This window comes from Catharus ustulatus, chromosome 5 (assembly GCF_009819885.2).
Source record: "Catharus ustulatus isolate bCatUst1 chromosome 5, bCatUst1.pri.v2, whole genome shotgun sequence".
Classification (NCBI taxonomy): Eukaryota; Metazoa; Chordata; class Aves; order Passeriformes; family Turdidae; genus Catharus; species Catharus ustulatus.
The window spans coordinates 8,175,193-8,190,601 of record NC_046225.1 but is presented as its reverse complement, the minus strand read 5'-3'; positions in this window follow the sequence as shown (position 1 = coordinate 8,190,601).

Here is a 15,409-nt window from a genome sequence, read left to right as displayed (position 1 = left end):
TTGTACTTCTCTCTCCCTGAGTGACTGAGAAACACTCATTATCCTGTCCTAGGTTATCCTATTATAAATGCTCTTAGCTTATTATAAATGTTCTCTGATATAAATGTTGCAAACAGTGATCTTGGAGAAGAAAGTGTGAAGTTTCTGGCACGAGGAGGACAAACTACTTCTGTTTTAAAACCAAGAACAGCAGTTGTCTTGTTTGAGCCAAATTCTGTTTCGTGAACAGTCATCTAGCAATCTATGCAATCAGCTATAAATATTTCAATTTTTTCCCAAAAATATATATTTTTTTCAATTAAAGCTCAATTTGGCCCTGAATTATTCTACATATACTTCTCCCCATGAACAGTGAACTCAAAAAATACTAATCTATTTTAAGCACCTTGAAACCCATTTCTCTCTTCAGCTAATGAACTATGCAAAGGAGCCTCAGTTGCCTTGGGGAAGCTTGTCAAAACCATCACAAGGAGCCTTTATAAAGCCTAAAGGACATGTATCATAATGTATAAAATTTGTCATAGCATATCATTATTACCTTTTGGGAGGCTTGTTACAACAATTACAGATGATTAAGCCATATTAAAAACAAAAGGCAGATCCGTGACCAGTAGAACAAAGGAAACTGAGTTTACCACAGTTTGGGGTGGGTTTTTTTGGTTGTCTAGTTTAGTGTGATAGAAAATGAATCTTCATTAAAGATTTTCCTGACATAAAGATGTTTACAGGAGACCTCTGCAGGGAGGATCCTGTGGTGTCCAATACTGCATCTATGCATGATTGTGTAGGATGTCCGTGGCTGCAAAATTCAGAGCCGTGTAATTATTTCTGAGACCTCTACCTTCCACAAATCTCACTGCAATGAACTGTGCAGAAATCATCAAAAAGTTATTGGGGGATGTGGGAGGCACACAAATGCCTTTAGAAAGGTACATAATTGCAGTCTGACGATGACTGGGGAACAAGGCTGAAAAAGTGCCTGACAGTCAGCCTTCCCTCCTGTTTTTACTGTCCTGAGTGCTTCCTTTCTCACTTACTTTTCTGACTGAGAAATTGCATGAACAGGATTATGTAGGAGAATGCATGCATCTCTCACCTGGCAGAAGGATGGGAAGCACAGTTTGGCCCAAGGGAGAAGCTCATACTCAGCACATAAACTGCAATGTCAAATACAGGTGTGCCCTTTTCTCTGGTCTCCACAAGCCTTGCACAGTAAGCAGCACCAGACTCAACAGGAACAGGTAGACTAGCCTCAGGCAAGCTCTGGAAAGATGAGATTTGAAATCTTTGTCATGAGGAGGGAACAGCACTCTGGTCATTAGCTACTCAGCTAATGTGTAAAAAGCATATTAGTTTTGTATCCTGCAGCCAACCTTGCTCAGTGTGTTGGCTTTTTGAGTCTCAAACACAAATGCTTCAACATCCCTCTGCACTGTGGGTTTCCTTTTGTGAGTTTTTTTTGGTTATTGTTTTTTAATTGTACCTAAGCCAAAGATAAATCTGATGTCTGCCTACAGTGTGTTTTGGAGCACCAGGCAGCAATCTCTAAACCCATTGTGACCAAACCAATGGCAATAAAACTCATCAGCACAGCCACAATAAGCTGAGACAAAATGCTGCACTAATAGAGCTGTGATGCTATCAAGACAAACCAGTGGCTGCTTCACAGGAATGCTCTGCACTGCACCATGTGAAGATATTCACAGTAGTTTGCATAACCTTGCATTTCTAGGAGGATTTAATGGATTTCATAGCCCTGCATTGGTGGGCACTATGAGGGACAAATTTCGTGGGTATCATTCCCATGAAGAAGAAGAAGAAGAAGAAGAAGAAGAAGAAGAAGAACAAGAACAAGAACAAGAAGAAGAACAAGAACAAGAACAAGCCCTAAGCACCACCACTTCTAGTGGAGAGCTTTGTGTCAGCGTGCAGATTCTTGTGTGATCTGGCTAAACTTCAGCTAACCATCCATACCAGAACAGATTTCAGCTCACATTTTAATTACTTGGATTTTTTTTTTTTAATGAAATAAAATAAATCGAGATGCTTGCTAAAATTCTCATCACTTTTGGTAGCCTGATGGTGTACATAAATTTGGCTAGAAAAACCTTCACAGTTAAACTTTGAAGAAGACTAGTTGTCTAGAAATTATCAGTGTAAATTAGTGCTACCTAAGAGACACTTCAATTAACTTCTGATATAATGATAGGCCACGTTTTTATCTCTGCCAATTATTTTGATCTTCAGGAATAACCACACCAGCTAGCAATCTCTAACAAAATGGAGTAGCAAGTACACAAGCCTTGTATCACAAAGAAAATATTTTTAATGTGTTTATGCAAAACAAATCACTGCTCTGCTCCATCTTTTCTACCTTTTTGTAATGAAAACCATTGCCTACAGTTATTTACTTAAATCACGTCTTTTATTATTCGTGTTTTATGCCAAATTTCCTTTTTTGTGATAGCTATTTATCATAGCAAAAGCAAAACAGAAGCACTTCAGTGTGGGAGTTTTATAGGAGGAGGCTTTAGTGAAGATGGGATTGATACATCAAAGTCTTATCCCATGATAACAGATGTATTTAAATATTTACCTTCATTTTTGTCCTCTACAGTTAATACAATATTTCCCTAGCATAAGCTGCTAAATGTATTTTCCCCTTTTTTATTCTTATTAAAATTGTGATTTGATGATATATTTGTAAAGCTGTGAATAGTTATTAACATTTCTTTAAAGGCTTCAATATTTGAATGGCCAAATTCCAGCTTGAGTAATTTGATTCTGCCTACTTAAATTGCCCTCACAGTTTCAATTAGATAACTTATTCTTCTATTCTTTATTCCCTAAAACTGTTCTGCAGCATTGCTGCCACTATTAAACAGCTGCTCAATTTTGCCCCAGAGGTGGCTTAACTGATCCCTATAAACAAAGCAAAATACATAAAACAAACTTAATTTTTTTTCTGGATGGAAGTTGGTAAATATAAGTTTTATGGTGGGTAAGTATTGTTTTTGAATGCCCATGTTTATGCTCATTTTAAGGGTAATGATATAGAAACCTTTCCCACAGTGTCCTATTAAGAGTGCTCTGGAAAGAGCAGGAGAATTCATATTCCATACCTGTTCAAAGTCTTTCCAAGGACAATCACCTAGAATATTGCTTTTAAATTGCAGGTGTCTTTCCATATGGGTATAAGAATGACCCCACCAAAGAGATGAAAGAACTGTAGGCTGAATGTGAATATCTGAAGATGTCTCAGAAAGGCAACCATGTATGGCATGTCAGGCATACTGTGGAAGACTCTTCCTCACATGCTTTTGGAAATCCTGGCAGAGCCTTTAGAAGGAAAGGCAACCCCAGAAACTTTTAGAAGACTTTTCCATGTACTAGAATCCCAACCTGAAGCTATCCAGTTGCTGCACAGTAATTTTACTGTACCAAGAAAATCCCATTCTTTCTACATCTGTTAAACCTGTGAAGAAGAAAAGGATCACAAGCAGCAAAGACCACTACCTGCATCCTTTAAGAGAAGTTTTAGTGGGGCCACAAACAGTGTGCAATGCATTATTTTTTTTTTTTTTCCTCCTATCCAGACTTATATTTCTGCTCTTTACAAGGGACCTGTTCAGATTACAGAGGTTGCTGCAACTTCAAGGTAATGTGATGCTACTGGGAGGTCGCGTGGGAAATCCCTGTGTAACTGCACATCAATAATTAAGCAAAATTTCAGAGCAGGCTTTTGGATTTAGGCCTTTGTAAATTAAATCCTCCCTTCTTTCTTCACACAAGGTTTCTATAGATAAATCTTCAAATAGGCCTAGGACAGGTAGGCCCCAGGCTTCTAAGAGCTATATATATACTGAAATTATTTCTGGGATCAATTAAAAAGGAATGTTTAAGTATAGAACCTGTGGAAGTTGAAGGAATACTTAAACATTTATAATTTTGAGTGCTACTGTGGCTGAACAGGGCTTCTTCTTTGTTTCCCTTCCTCCTGTTTCCTGGGGTGGATGACATATACTTGGCAAGTACCTTAGAGCAGGCATTCCTCTGGGTTTTTTCCTGCTATACTGTCTTGAAGAAGACAACCTGCACTCCTGAAGAAAGATAAATACTCTCCTGCAATATTTCTTTCTCTTTGGGGGATATAAGGCTTTTCACTTTTCTTGATGAACTGATGAGGTTTAGAGCATCACCTCAAGGACTTTCTGCACTTTGAGATTTCTCATCTTCTATTTCTTCCCAATTCTGCTTTATTTTTTTCCTAAAGTTTAATCTTCATCCACATATTTTTCATATCTGTGAATCTCCATGCAGTCCAATCTTTTTCTGTATATTCTATTTCAGACAGTGAATCTCTTCTCTTCCTTTTTCCATCCCCATTCTGTGTCCCTTTCAGCTCTTTCCCAGCCCCAGGCTTTTCCCTGCCTCAGCATTAGGGGGGAAATGCTGCCTACCAATCTCTCCGATTATATTGAGCTGCACTTCAGGATACAGATCTGAGCTTTAGCATTACTTTCTGCCTCCTGCTAGTGCTGAAGGGCTGAGACAAATGAGACAACAATACTCAACCCTGGATGTTGAAAATAGCATTGCAGAAAATGTCAGGGCTACAGAGTCTTAATGCAACGTAAGAACCTGGAGCAAATCAGGCCAAGTAAGGGCAGGGAAGTTTATGAATCAACCCAATATCCAACTAATAGTGCAAAACCAAAACTAAGTTAGGAGTTTACTAGAACTGTGTCAACTACAAAGGATCAATATTTTAAATAAAACTCTAACCAAAGCATACCAGGATTCCTCTTAAAAATCAAGGAAGGTTGCCACACTACTATGGGAGTCTCTGTCTTTAATTAATAAAAAGAACTGTGGCTTTTTATCACTTCCTCTCACCAGAGGACAAGCAAAGAAAGCAGCAAACATACCTTGGTGTTCTTGCTGCAAAGGCTGACAGCGTCATCTCATGTGCCTCATGTTCTGTGTTCCACAAAATGCTCAAGGATGTGAGCTTTATGTAAAACAGCAGCTCTTCCCAGCATTTCTTAAATAAATTTTTTAGTCTCAAAAAAACCATTCTCAAGTATTTCAAATTTGCCTCATTTCACCATTAGGCAAAAAACTTTAGTCTGTAAGGAAGAGAACACACACAGTAAATTTCAGTGCTAAAGAATGGTGGTTTGGGGAGCTGTGTCATTGTGTATCACATTTCCTAAAACATTATCAAAGTTACACTGTGCAGTTAGACCAGCTGAGAAAAAAAAAAATCAGCCCTTATAGAAAGTTCTTATTTTTCATGGCCAGAATCACATTTGTTCAACATGAATTTGGAAAGGAAATTTTCACAAAGCAGTGTAAACTATTCAGCCTTTTTTGTTTTGTTTTGTTTTGTTTTTTCCCTTGGCCTCCACAGTTCCACTTTACTCGAGTTCAGGTTGTATTTGGTGGGTTTAGCACCAGCAAGAAATTAAACTCCAAATAAGCCAATTCCCTACCCCACCTGTTTTGACGAGGGGGTACAAAAGCAAACATTGTGGGTTGACACAACAATTTACTGAGATAAAAAGCAATGAAATAAGAAAGTGGTTGCTAAAGCAGGATTAAGAGCACAAGTGTACAAAAAGAAGGTGTTTTACCCACAAAAAAGGTGTTTACCACCTTGGCTTAGTTCCACACAGCCACCAGGACCAGAACCAGGATGGTTCTTACTTTCACCAGGTTCTTACTTTCTAGTCAGCATAATAAGCACCATCATTTTACAGCCAAGGTTTCAAAGAAAACACTCTCAACATTGCAGAGACATTCAAACTGAAAAACCTGAAAAATATTTTTTCTCTGTTGATAGACACTCAAATGCATTAGTTATTATTGAGCACTTAATAACTGTATTTGCATTATGTATTCAATTTGATTTTTAAAATGAGAATACTTCAGCACATTTACCATATGTTACTTAAGAAACCATTATCTATGGTTTGAAATAATAGAGAAGATATGTAATTTGCCAACGTATTCTGCATTTTTCTGAAAGCATATTAAATAAAACCTTTTCAATTAGAGATGAAAAGGAGAATAACATTCTACTCATGATTGTAAAAAAAGAAAGAAAATTTCAATTTTTTAAGAAATCATTCCACAACCACAGTTTATCTCTTTATTTAAATTTTAATTTTATGATTCTCCAAATGTGCCAAATATATAAGAAAGTGTGAATTGTTACTATTCATATATTTATACTGTGTACCCATTAATAAATGACATACAGTTTTGTATACAAGCACATCACCGAATATTAAAAGTAAACAAAACTATTGTTTAATACTCTGAGTCATGTTATGGAATGTTACATTGACATAGTGCTTGTCAGTGTATTTCCTACATTTAAAATACAAATTTATTTTTAAACTCTTTTTTTTCCCCTCAAATTTTATCACATTGATATCAAGAATTATGCAATTATTGCTCAAAGCATATGTAATTTACAGTTTTAAGACTGACCAAGGTTAAAAGGATCCTAAACATTTCCTGAACAGTGTTATTCAGGGTGAACTTCAAATTGTAGTTACTGCTGTTCAGTGCTGTGTTCCCTGCAGTTTTCCACCATGACATATTCTTTCTATTATTTGGGATTTGGCAGATCTCTGTAAAATAACGTGGACACAGGATAATGTAACCTTATTGCCACATGAACTCATGGCACTGTATGATGAGCAGCAGGGAGATCCAGACTGTGGAATCTAATAATGGATAAAATTAAATTCTTCCTCCACTTAGACACTTTAATTACCATTTTCTAGTTAAGATTTATATGTTGGTGTATAAATACATATGCGCATATATATATACATATCTATAAATGTTTATATATATATTTATATATATATGTATGCACACAGTTCTTCTTCATAAACAGGTCTTGGATTAAATGAAATACAAGAACCTAGGTCTGAAATACTTCAAAGTTTGAACAAACCTCAGACTTTGATTTTGGCTGTGAGTCTTGCTGTCAGTTCAGAGCCAGGGATGGTGAATCCATCACTTGCTCTTTGCACCTACATGAGAACCCTTGCTTGTTTGTTTAGTCTCACTCCCCAAACATGAGGCACCTCCTTTGCCATAAAGGTAAATACTGTCATATGATTACTGACCTGGATGCTTAGGAACCTATTTCTGCATTCTTGTTATGGACTAATAACTGCAAGAAATGTTTCTGGCCTACAAAACATTGCTTATTTTTTAGGCGGCCTGAATGTATCATGCTTTCCAAAGCTTAGTTTCACTGGGTTTTGTCGTGATCCTACATTTCTTATAGACAAAGATCTAGAGAATCTCCTCTGAATTTATTCCCTTAATCTTGTGGGGCCCTCAGATCCATGCAGGAAGATTTGAAAATGATACAGTAAAGAGGAAAATGCCATTACAGCAAGAGTCAAGCCTAAGCTGTAAATTGGACTCCTAAGCTTCTTTGGGGTTTCTGGCTGGCAGTTCTCCAGCACTGGACAGTTCTGGCCATGTTTAGCATTTTGCTTATATTCTCCTTGTAATTAAGTTATATCAATGCCATCTCATGCAAATTGTGTATGTAAGAAATATATAGATTGTATATGCAGATAAGCATTTCAAAATTGGTTAAGACAATCATGTCACATTAAATAGCACAAAGGATCAGAGGGTTCAAGTGGCAGGCTTTGGCAGTTTGAGCAGGCATCCTTAAATCAACAACATAAATTTTAATATAGCAATTGTACTACACCAAATGTCTGTGTTAACAGGATGCTGCTTCCTGACTATTTACAGAGAATGCAAGAGAGAAGTAAAGTAACATTAACACATTAATATTTTTTCTAACATCTTTGTTTTTTAAATCTTCTGCAAACAATCCAGCCCAAACAAATCTTTGTTTTTATAATCTACTCAATTTCTAAACCCCCTACTGGGTAAGTCTTTCCAATTAAAATATGATTCTTTATGCTTTTTTTTATAGGAAGTGTTTACTCAGACATTGCAGAGTGGTTTTTTTTATGTATAAATTTAACATTGCAAGAAATTAAACTTTCCATAGTCTTGTTTAAGCTCATTTCTAATAACAATTCACAGACAAGTATTCATTAATTTATCACATCATTCAGAGGCACCAACACACTCTTTGAGGACGTAAGCAGACTAAAAATTGTAAAGATTTTCCCAGATTCCTTTTTTTTTTTTTTTTGAAGTAGGATTGTGATGAGGTGAAGGGAATCAGAAAGTCCCCAAGAAATCCCAAGACCACGTGTTCACCTAATCTTGGTTCTGGAACCACTTCACAAGCCATAAGCAATGGCTTCCAGGACAAATTCTGCAGTACACCTGAAGCACACGAGTAACACAAAATATTTGGTGCAAAGGATTCCCTTTGTGCTTTGCAGGAGCTATTTCATACCCACCTTGGGCAGTCTTTGATTGGTGAAGTGCATCAGAGAAACTCTTGGAGTGTGAATATTCCAGTTTTGTGTCTCCCAAAAGAAGTCCCATCTCAATCTCTGAGGCTGTTCCACAACTGAACCAACTTTTTCTTAAATAGAGGTGGGTCAGGAGATTAATTTTGTATAATCCCAAAGCCACTGGCCAATGCCTGCATGGCATACCAGGACTGCTCACAGATGGGGGATAGTCCACTGGAATTCTCAACACCTTGAAACAGGACTTGGTTTTTATGTGGATGAGAATCTGGGAGAATGTAGGAACACATGAAAATAACTCATTCCAAGCAGGGTTCATGAATAGTCAGTGAGAGCTCCTCAATGCACGTTAATTAAGGTCTAACACTGTGCTGATCACACCCCCTTCCCTTTCTCTCTCCTTCTCTCTCACCTCCCAGAGCCAGTAAAACCATATAAAGAAGAGAGATCATGGTGTCTCAGTAACCATCTCAAAGTTAGAAAGCCACAATGATATAAAAATTGTTCTAATTTTAATAAGCAGTTAGAGATTTCTTATTATGCAAAATCCTCAGATTGGGTCCTTATTGCTGCAATATGTACAAACACCAATAAATGTTCCAAATCAGTTTTTTGTATTAACATTAAACCAGATAACCTAAAAGAAAGGTAATTGCTATTTAATTCTAGCATCTTTACAAGTGTCCATTTTAGCTATTGTCTGAGGTTACTAAGATTTAACTTAGTTTTTTAAGTATGTATATTCTATGTTATAGAGTTAGTATAGTGTGAAACTAATTGAGATCACCATGGGAGTTAAGATTATGTATTGATAAATGCCAGGATGATATTGTGTTTCAATAATTCTCATCAGCACAGCCATGGAAATTAATGCTATTTCTGTATTGCACTATTTTCTTCTAACAGTTTGAATGGAAAACATCTGATCTGGAATTGTTTGCAGTGGATAAAAGCAGCCTGCATATTAAAGGATCTGACATATTTGTAAACCAGCAATTATGGCATATACCCAGCAATTTGAAATATTTCTGAATTGTTCAGCACATCCCAAAATTGCTCATGTAATGAAAGCACATGAAAATGTTATTATCATTGTTTCTAGTTGTCTTTCATTTCCCACTGGAAACTTTTTTGTCAGCTTAATACATTTTTGTTTGTTTTCAGCTCTAGCTTTATTTGGTTTTGGTCCTGGAATGAAAATGAGCTAATGACACCTTTTCTCAGTCTACAGAGGCTTCCTCTGTCTAGCAAGAACAGATTAGTTGCTCAGTGCATGATCTCAGAGTGAGATTAAGTGTTGCTGCTCTATTTTTTTATTAATATTTATTTTAGAGGAGGGGGATCCCAGATGTACCTGTACAGGACATTTTGATCTACACTGTCTGAATACTATTAATGGCATTTTGTATCTTAAAAATAAATACAATTTACTCTTCACTGGTTTTTGTCTCTTTTTTTTTTTTTAAGTATTAAATTAAAAGAAGAAAGGAAATAGAAATCTGAAGAACCTCTAGCCAAAGGCCCAATTTAACAACTCATAGTGTTTTTAAGAGTTGAAACCAGAAGTGACTCAGGGATTAGGTGTGATAGTTGTATCATTTCACCTTCGGATTTTCAGTCTGAAGCTGCGTTGGTGACAAGTATTAACAGAAGCATCACTTAACAGCTTGGAACAGGATACAAAAGAACAGTGACAATCCCCCCTACCCCACGCTCCAAATGTTCTACAGACACTTTTCATGCTGGAAGCATAGAACAGCTGTAGCCCCCCAAAAAATAGCCCTCAGGTGACCTTCCTGCCTAATCCATAAATGCTGCAGAGTTGCTTTATTCTCTGCAGCATGACCACAGAGCTAGGGATGAGCAGGGATGGCTGCAGCATCTCCATCCTCAGCTGCTGCCAAATGAGCACCTCGGGAGCTCAGACAGGCTCTCAGAAAATGGAGTGGCTCTCTGGATGCCCTGAGCCACTGGGGAGAGGGCTGGCACACACTGAAAGAAGTGCTGAACAGGGGAGGCTTACCTCAGAAGCAAAGCAGCTAGTACAAAGAATTTTGATGATAATGCCCCAATGAAAGCTTATAAAGAATTAAAATATGACAACTGTCATAACAACAGAAAACATTGTTATAATATGAGATTGTTTCACTAATGTGTCCTGGCATCCCCGAGGATAAGCAGCCACTTTGGTTCTCCATTTTTCATTTTGTTTGTGCGATATCAACCTAAGCATCAAGACTGCAGTGCTTTAAAACACAAACCTTGCAGAAGAATATCAAACTGTGTGCAAACATACTGGAGATAGATTTGCCAGTGCAACATATTGTCTCTGGTACAATCACTCAATTACTAATAAAACCTCTGCAAACAAATGTGTCTTCAGTTTAAACAAGAATATAATAATACATATACTTTGAAACTGCAGAGCCTTCATAAACTAAATAAATCATCGGGCCAAAGCAAAGAAAAGGATTACTCTAACTCCAAATCTAATGATAAAAGCAGTTTTTAAAGATGTCCTTAACAAAGGACAGAAGAAAGTGTGGACAAAATAAGATTATTTGGATCCCCAGTAATTTCTTCTGAGCTTGTGCAGCCTTCTCAGCCCAAAGAGATGTCATCCATGACTGAGTGTCCTGAGCGTTATTGCACTACAACCACAGGAAGAAAATATGAAATTATTAGCACAGACTTAAAAGCAATCTGAGCAAATCATATCCATAGTTGACACACAGGGAATAACATAGGTATGTTTGCAGTTAAAATAAAATTGAAAATAAATTTGTTCATACAAGAGAAATGCATGTTCCTGTTCTTTTTCTCACATAAATTCACTGATATCCTGCTGGCATTCATAAATGTTTTGAGAAGAAGAAGTTGTCTTCACTTTCCATTACTCAATTACAAACTACTGCCATAGGAACTATTTCAGGAGCTATGAGTCCATGTAACATCAACTTCAGACCTTTAAGGAGATCACAGAGTTATTCTAGAAAAAAAGAGTAGTAAAAATTAAACTTGATAAACACTTCCAGCTGCCACTTGTTAGAGCATATACTGTATAGATTTTAATTTCTCCATTGTATCAGGCCTCTTTTATAAGCCCACACTCATGTTAAACAGACAACGTCTCTAAATTTCCTCATTTTCCTGAAACGAGGATCTCTTGACACTTGTGGTTTTCCATTAAATAGTCTGAAACTTCAGCAGCTAAGAAGTTTCCAACACAAAATAGTGAAAATTCTCAGTATAATCTATTTTTATAGTAACTGGTGTTTTATATAGTTATGGTTTAAAAAAAAAAAAAAAGTGTTTTTTTTATTCATAGATGTTGACAAGAAGAAATTCTTTAATATTATTTCCCAGATTTACAGGAATAAGAATTACTAATATTAAATTAAGATTTTAACTGTATAAAGTATATAGAAAAACTGAAAACACATATAGAAAAAAAACCCAAAACATTTCAGACATACATCTGTAGTTAATTTTTCCTAGCACTTCTTTCTTTTTATATAACTCTCTTCTCTCCCAGTTTTGTTCTGGAACTCAATATTTTCTTTATATTATTACTACGAGTTTCTTCATTCTTTACTTTCTTCAAGATTCTTTTGCTCAGTAAAATTAAATCTCCTTGTACTCTGTTATTCTTAAAACTGTTTCAGTGTTTTCTATTTACTTTTTTAAAAACTATTTCTCCTCTTATTTTGTATCCCAACAGTTTAAAAAAAAAATGAATGGGGAAAAAAAAAGTTTCATAATTCTCTAGTTGAAGATAAAAAGAAAGGAGGGAGAGTACTGCAGATGTCAATTGTGAAAATTACCTTGTCTCCATGATCAGCCAGACCTTGGATTTATTGAACTACAGGGCACTCTACAAGGTCTATTTAGTTCCTCACATTTGTTTCACAGCACTGAACTGAAGGAACCGAATGATTTGAGCACGGTTATTGATTAATATTTTTTATTGCAGATATTGTTCCAGGCACTTCAGGAAAAATATAGGTATGTTTAAAAGAAAATAAATACATAAATAAGATGGCATGCTGGACTCCTTCTCTCCTGCTCTTTCTCTCCCACCGCATGTGTATCCATTAGCCCAGCTCTGGAAAGCTCCCTGAACAATTCATAATCATAGCAGGCACTTAGGAAAAAGTATAGGGGTATTTAAAACTAAGACATATACATAAATAAGATAGTAATGCAGGCTATATGCATATGTCAGCAGAGATGTGAAAGCTGTCTGAAGAATTCTGTCAGCAGTAAGTGTGCCACAGGGCAACTACGTGAACACTCAAATGAGATGGACCAAAATAATTCCTTCCCTGAGCAGTGCCCTGCAAGAGCCTGACTTAGCCATACAAAGGACATTCACAGACAGCAGGAGATGTCAAAGCTCTGCCTGGAGGAGCACTGGCTGCTATTTTATTTTTTTTTTATTATTTTTTAAATTATTTTTTTTAAGTATTAAATCATGCCTGAAATGCTATGGGAAAATTTAAAAATTCAAAATCTCAGACTCACTTAAAAGTTGTGTGCTTGAAAGTACAGAGCTTTGCCATGTTTTCATGGTCTTGTCAGTTTAATTCATGGCAAGAGAAAAGAATTCTCCTTAAACTCTGTTTTCAGGAGTGACTTGGGAGATGGGTGTATTCTAGGTCCTGGTTATTATTAAAAACATTTTCTAAATGCCTTTGGCTAAATCACAGAGAGGCTGTAAGCACCTACCAAGACTTCTCAGAGAGTGAGTCTGCAGCAGCTGCTGTTTCTCGATTCACACACTTCCCAGTTTCTCACTAGTGCCTTCGTGTAGACAAACCCTTCCCAGTGACTGAAGCAGATTTTCTGCATCAAAAACGTCTCATATTTGTGTTGCAATGAAGAGATTTCATACTTCAGTGTCAAACCATGTCACTGAGAGACAAACAGAAAACACTTTAATCTCAAAATGTGTCTACACAACGTTCTGAAGGTGTGATGACAGTACAGACATCCCTTCTAGTCTGAATTTAGCTAGCATGGGAAATGAGCCTGCATGTGGAAGTGTAAACTCATAGAAACTTAGGGACACACCCTTGAGCTGCTAAGAAATAATAAGGAACCACTCCTTGGGGTAAAAGATTCCTGACAGAGGAATTCTCCTATTTCTGGCACTAGTATGCAAATAGTGAGACTTGAAGCCAATTGATCCTTTATCTTCCTTCTTATCTCTTCTCTGACTCTATAATTAATAACTCAGTCTTCTCCCAGATTATATTACTGTCCAAATTTTATACCTGTTTATAATCTCTTGGGATTTCTTTTTCCCAAGTCTGTGCAAGTTTGATGCCAAAAAAGCTTCTTCATTTATTTCAGCATTCCCCCTTTTTTAAATAAAATAACCTGGTTTTGACTTTGAAAATATAAAATATTCATGTTAATAAGTGGCAGTCAGTGACAGATGTTAAAATTAAAGGATATGTTAGAATACTTCAGGTATTGCCTCGTGTAAGAGTTTCAGAAATCTATAACCATTGTACCCTTTGACCTGCTTCTGTGACAAAATCAAACATATATTAAAAAAAAGAACAAAACACTAAAGATTATAAATAAAACTCAAAATAAAATGTTGAAGTTCTTAAACAAAATCTGAACGTTTGCAAAAAATTTTCAAGTGCCACACTGATTAGAAGAAAACTGTTTCCCCACTGTAGAAAGAACGAGATTTGTTCTTTTTATGAATTAGAATAGAAGCATCTAGAAATACAATTTCTGGTAAAATGGAAAATCTAATTTTTGAGCAGGACTATTAATCCTTATGCTATGTGTAGCCTGTGTGACATGAAAAAGAGTCAGGTTCAGCCACCACAGGAGCTGGAAGCTCCACTTGTTTGATAATGAAGAAACAAGTAGACGTTCTCTTTTGTTACAGTGCTAATTCACAGACTGTTCCATCTAACAGAATACTAATTACCTTAAGTGGATTTCACAGTTGACAGAGACCTTTGCTGGGAAGACAAGCTTGACAAAGGCAATTGAAACTTAGCTAATGAAGAATACGAGATCCACCTTTGAGGAATGTTAAGTAAGTGCTTTGCTTTTCATGAAAGGTATCTCTTTTATATGTAAAGTAACCATAGAAATGTCAACATTTCATTTTTAAACACCTTGCTAAGTTCTGCAGAGGGTTATCAAATTACCTTTAGGTTTTCCTTTCCTGTAATTACATTTATTCATAGAGCATTTCCTTGCAGTGAAGCTGTGTGAACCAATCCTGAAAAAGGCACATTTAATGTTTGCTTAACACAGCTTAATCAAACCAGTCTTCATATTGACCGTCACAGGATGGCTGAAATTTTTTCTTGCAAATGAGGGCTATGCAGATGTGTGTTTAGTTATTACACAGTTACTTGAAACACACAAAAGTGCAGGTGAGAGCCAGTACTGAAAAAAAAAAAAAAAAAAGTTCTTTTGGAACCATCTTACCACGGGTAGCTCAAAATATGCAAATAACTCCTGCCTTTGGTGCTGCTTGAGCTCATGCCATGAAAATTTGGGATGCTTTAGAAGCTACTGAGAAAGATGAGCAAAACCTTGTTTGGGTGGTTGGTGGGGTTCTGCTTGTTCAGTAAGGACCAGAACCACCCAACCCAAAAGCTTTAAGAATAACCCCCTCCTTTTTATATAAAAAGTTTCCTCCTTGGTGTAGAAGGTCTGATGGTACTGCAGCACTCTTGCACACTGCAGGGCACACTGATGTGGTCCTGTGCTGCTGTGAGTATTTTATGGCTCACCTGCATTTTTCAGGGAATTAAGTCTTTAGGTTTCAGCACCAGTAAGATGTTTGATATGCACATAAATTAAAGTTGTTCACGTAGAGGAAAGTTTCAAAGACTTCTTAAAGCCAGAAAGCAGTTTATTTTCCAGTTATTCCAGGTTTTACTGAGGAAGCCAATCAGAGAAAGATTCCTTTGAAAATGATCTAGTTTAGA